This window comes from Triticum aestivum, chromosome 7D (assembly GCF_018294505.1).
Source record: "Triticum aestivum cultivar Chinese Spring chromosome 7D, IWGSC CS RefSeq v2.1, whole genome shotgun sequence".
NCBI lineage: Eukaryota > Viridiplantae > Streptophyta > Magnoliopsida > Poales > Poaceae > Triticum > Triticum aestivum.
In genome coordinates this window covers 8,503,807-8,509,436 of record NC_057814.1, presented here as the reverse complement: position 1 = coordinate 8,509,436, position 5,630 = coordinate 8,503,807, and positions in this window count along the sequence as shown.

Below are 5,630 nucleotides of genomic sequence, written 5' to 3'. Positions count from 1 at the left end.
CCTATGATAGACACCGATGCGCCGCTTCCCCGGGGAACAGGCGGACTAGGTGCTCCGTGCGCCTAAGCGGGTGCTGCTTCTTTTAATTGCGGTTCGACTGACCCTGAATTGAAATCCAGGTGGGCTACTGACCTCTAGCAAAGGTGAAATAGTAATGGGAGGAAACCTTGTGCATTTAGTATCACGAAGAAGATGCAGTAAGAAGCGCTCAACTAGTTTCTTTCGTGAGATGAATACGGTGTGAGCAGAGACGTAAGATTTGCACGAATAAGGGAAGAGGAGTACCTCTTTCTGCTGGCAGTGTTGTGTCCTCCTTCTGTTTTTCCAACGATCTTCGTGTGGTTCGCTGGAAACGAGAAGTTGTGGAGGACGGTGGAGCCTTGGACGAACCCATGGCCAAGTTGTTGAGTGTGGTGCGGTGGCCGTCTGTCGGCGGCGGGGAACTAGATCCGAGGCGGTGAACGACGGCGTAGCGGGAACAGCTCCGGTGCGGTGGACGGTTGCGACAGTGGAGCGGCAGCAGTGAGGCGCAGGACGGCGTGGTCGGAGTGGTTCTGGTACGGCGCACGTCGGCATCGGCGTCGTGGAGGCAGCTCTGCCTCGACTTCAGCTGCTAAGTCCTTGAGGGCGTTGCGGTTGCGGTTGCGTTGGACGACGACGTCGGGGTACCGGCTCCGGTGTGATGGAGGAGGGCGGCGGTGGATTGGCCACTATGGGGTGGAGGACGGAGGAGGATGGGGTTTCGTGGCTGGTGGAGAGGGCATTTTGGCGCCCACGGAGTATGAATGGGGAAACAGAGGGAGGCGGAGAACTAAGGGGGAACAACGTTTCGGTTTGAGACGCGCTTGTTTGAAATTTTGGGAAAGTTACAAACTTTGCCCCCATCTAAAATTTCGGACATATTGCGGGTTGGGGGTAGGACAGTAATCTCAGGTGTCCCAAATGTGGGCGGGATAGATTTCGGCCGACCGCATGGGTGTTTAGGCGCCAACGGCGTATGAATGCTTCTCGGAGGCGGTTGAGACTGGCGTCTTGGTGAAGTTACAAACCTACCCCGGCTTAGACCTTTGGACATCGGGCCTATAGGCTACGGGCCGGAGTCAGGACAGTAATTTCCTACCAGCAAACATTAGTATCGCGCAGTTTCGGGTGACCAGAGGCCTATTTGGCGCTTCGTTCAATATTTGGGAGCAGAAGCATTAACGCTTTCGGTTCTCTTGAATTGAACTTTCAGGATTTGTCAAACTTCACAAATCTTTACTCTTGAAAATCCTAAAGCTACGATTATTTTGGAATGGAGGGTGTACATTTGAATATACATTGTACAACGAGTATATATTAAAAAATATGCAACTTACCTCAGTTCATGCATGGTTCCAGATATAATCTCCTTGGTTGCAAAAAAAAGTTAGACATGCGTATGAATATATATAGCATGTTGAAACTCACAACAAAGATTGATGCCCCCTTTTACATCTGATTTACAAATGCCATTATCTCGGGTTCAAATAGATGAATGCACTTCCTATGAATTCGAATCTTCGAAAACCCCTTTATGTTGAATTCGACATGTATTCTATTTCATAGCTAGCAATTTGGAATGTATCCATGCAAGTGAGAAATTTATAAAGTGCTTCACACTAACAACATGGAGTGCACTAATTAATGTTTATATATGAATTGCAAAAGCATCCATTGCCTGTATTCCAAACCGCTCTCACTCTATGGATCGATAATATGAAATAAACACATGCACATGCTAGAATTCAAAAGAGTATGGGTGTCCGATAGGCCGATTTTCGTCCATACGCAATTTGCAAAATTCATGATCTCATCCAAAAATAATAATGCCATTTATATTTTAATTTAGTGCGTAGAACCGCCTTTTACACGGAGATGCACTATTCCTCGGCCCGTTCTCACAAACGCGTTATATATCTCTCTATCTAACGCATAAGTGCACACACTTTATATGCATCGGCATTTCTCTTTCACACATGCTCACAATCTCTCTCAGGGTGTCGGGGTGTCTCACGCACATGCTCTCTCTGTTTCTCTCTCTCTTTCTGACTACTATGTACCACTCTTTTCACTAATCTCAGTTGGAAAACACTATTTCTCTCACATGCATATACACACACACGCACGGTCTCTACTAGGCCTCTATACACACATATATGTGCCTAAGTGTCTCCCGCACACACATTATCTTTAGGCCTCTCTCACACACATTGCCCCCCAGACACACCTCTCGCTTAGTAGTTGGCAGATATGATTTCATCGTATCATTCGGTAGGATATCCCTGACTGTTAGGCTGGATGGTAATACCAGGCAAAGTTTTACCCTAGTTCGGACCCTTGCAGTTGAATAAAGTGCCTACTCCTGGTACTGTATATTAGTGATAGGGGTGTGTACAAAGTACACGTGAATACCAGGCATTGTGCGTGTGTGTATACTATCGACGAACTAGCCCCCAAGCTTCTATAACATACTGGGGGCCTAGGGTTACAAATCATATATAGTCGGCTTATCACCAGTGGGGATAGAGTCCTCCGCGACTCTGGTAGCTTCGTGTTGTACGCCGAGTCCTCCACATGGGTCTTCGTATAACGCGTCTCGGTCCAACCTATATGTGGCGCAGGATGGAACCAACCCATGAGTCTTCACGTTGACCGACCACAACTAGAAATGATGTGCCCACCACACCACACACGCAATCGGCCACTAAGAAAATAAGCATATACAATAGTACAATGTTATACATGAAAGTTAATTGCATGGTGCATCCAAAAATATTTGTTCTGCATTGTGAATGTTTATATATTCTCCTAAAATATTAGTCACGGGAAAGAGAAATGAAGGGCATATCTCTCCTTGTCTCCACCGGACACCCCCTCTTTCTACACCACTTTCACATACGCACACAAACTATCTCTCGGCCCTCTAAAAGTATGCATGCCCACGACACATTCACGCGTGACGGTCAATGTATTTCAAGCTAAAGCACTATACGGTCACTGGACTTCAGAATATGCTCATTACAGTCATCGTATACATTCTCATGGTGATCATATAGTATCTAGCTCACGATACGTCTTCATATTTTGTTGATGACACTGACGGACTTTGCATTTGATGCGTGTTACGTATTTTGTTGACGACACTTACGGTCATTGCATTTGAAGCGAAAGCACGATATGGTCACTGGACTTCAGAATAAGCTCATCACGGTCACCACATACATTTTGTCGTGCTAACCAACATGTGGTTGGATGGTTAGGAGGACAGTGGTTTCTCGAGCCCACCAAGGTTAAAGTCCCGGTGCTCGCATTTATCTTGTGTTAATTTCAGTATTTTCCGGCGATGTGCGTTCAGTGGGAGGAGACGTTCCACTCGACTACGAGGCACCTATGGTGACTTCGTAAAATCTCAAGATCATATGCTGGCCCACTCTCTCGAAGGTGCTCATAGGGGTAGGGTCCGCGTGTGTGCGCTTATAGCGGTGAGTGCTTGCGCGTATATATGAGCCCTTGCGTCTGTACCGTGTTAAACAAATACATGTCATGATTATACGGTCACTGGCTCACCCGTACAACTCCGTATTTTGTTGATGACACAATCAATTGACCAGTCAAACGTTCCACGCGACGCAACTAGTGTTGCACCATCGGGGCGCGTAACTGTGGGGCCCACCTGTCAGCCCATATATGAAATAAAGAAATGGTAGTTTGAGTCTGTACTGTGTTAATAAAATAGGAGTACATTTTAGGGTGATCATACGGTCACTGGCTCACCATACAGCTCCGTAATTTGTTGATAACACAATCAATTGACCAGTCGAACGGTCCACATTCAGGAGCGCACATTACCATAGGGCCCACCCGTCAACGCGTATATGAAGGATAGAAATGGTAATAAATTAGTGGTCGGTGGGTATTCGAAGTCGTGAGACCTCTGGTTGGCATTCGCCGGCGGTGGGGGGGGGGCGTTGATTGGGCGCTGGGGTGGGGATCGCCGGAGAAAAAGCTCGGCGGGGGGGGGGGGGGCTAGAGGTATGGCCGGTGCGGCGGCGGACCGGCGGTGGGGAGTGGTTTCTGGGAGGGCGGGGCAGTGGGGCGGCGGGGGCCGGCGGTTCGGCCGGTGGTGGCTGGCGGCTCAGGGGGGTGGAGTTTGATGATAAACTGGAGGCCCTTGATTTCGTATCCAACGGCTGGAAAATCTAATGACCAGAGATGAAAAAGTCAGCCGACTGACGTGTAGCCTCACCCCGCACGTACACATGCACACACACAAGACACGCACGCATGCAGGCGTGCAACACTGACACGTACACATAACGTACACACGCACGCATGCAGGCGTGCAACACTGACACGTACACATGCACTCACGAACACACGCACATACGCACCCATGCATGCAACACTGAAACGTACCCTTGCACGCACGCAACACTCGCACGCCTGCATGCACACAGCACACGACGCAAGACACACGCTCAACCTATACGTGCATGCACCCTTTGTTAAGGACATGGTATGTTACGTGTATTAATCAATCTTATCTGTGATAAGCAGAACATTGATGTTTGGAGCGGTCTTTATGAATCACAACGTATCGAACGGGCATCAACATAGTAGGCTTATCTACATGAAAAAGATGACGTCACACTCAATGAACAATCATCGGTTTATGAAATGCCCGCTTCTGACCGCCCTGGCGCACCAAAGGTTCCTCTGCTGTGCGCTGCCTGCGTTGGGTCACTGACATGCAGGCCATGTACCCAAAGTGCCCACACGTCAGTGGAAGAACGGCGCGGTGTCCTAGGTCAGAGTTGAGGGCGCCACTCGCTGCATGCCCGGCTGAACACGCCTCCTTGCCGCATTCAAATGCCTCCATGAAACCTGCCCATGTGGAAGCCGAGAAACCCACCACTCTGGACACACATCCGTTCATGACCGGGCCGGCATTAAACGCAACGCCGGCCGAGCTCCTCCCGTCCGCCGTCTATTTAATCTCCTATTTAAACGAGGACAAACGCTAGCCAAGAATGGCACACCTCCACCGCTCCCCTATCTCCTCCTTCACCATTTTGTCCACTCTTACAATGGCTTACAAAGAGTAGTTATTCTGCATCCAAGCTGGCTGGGTAGCCCGCCGGATACGAGCTATGCAGCTCGCTGATCCACCTCCCTCCCCTTGCCCGACGGAGCCAGTTGCCATCCCAAGCCGGCGCGTGGTTCAGCAACTCGCCGCTCCAGGCCAGCTCGACGAGGAGCGGTGCACGGGCGTCGTTGCTGCCGTCCACGCCGCCGCCTCGTACCGCGTCTCCCGTTTCTGTGACCGAGACTCCCATGCCAGCGCCCGCGCCATGCAAGCAGCGACAGAAGTCGGGTGCGCGGAGAGCGACGAGTCGGTGGCCAGCGCCTCCGCGTCCGCCGCCATCATCGAGGAGAAGTAGAACATGGGAGGCCGTCGCCGCTTGGATCCCATGAAGGCCACCGCGGAGGCGACGCCGGCGTACACAGCAGGTGTCTTGCCGGATCCTTTTGTTGCGAGGACCTTCGTCGACCCCGCATGGGCTCCACGGAAGAGGGGAATGTTAGGATGAACCTGAGCCGGTGCCGGC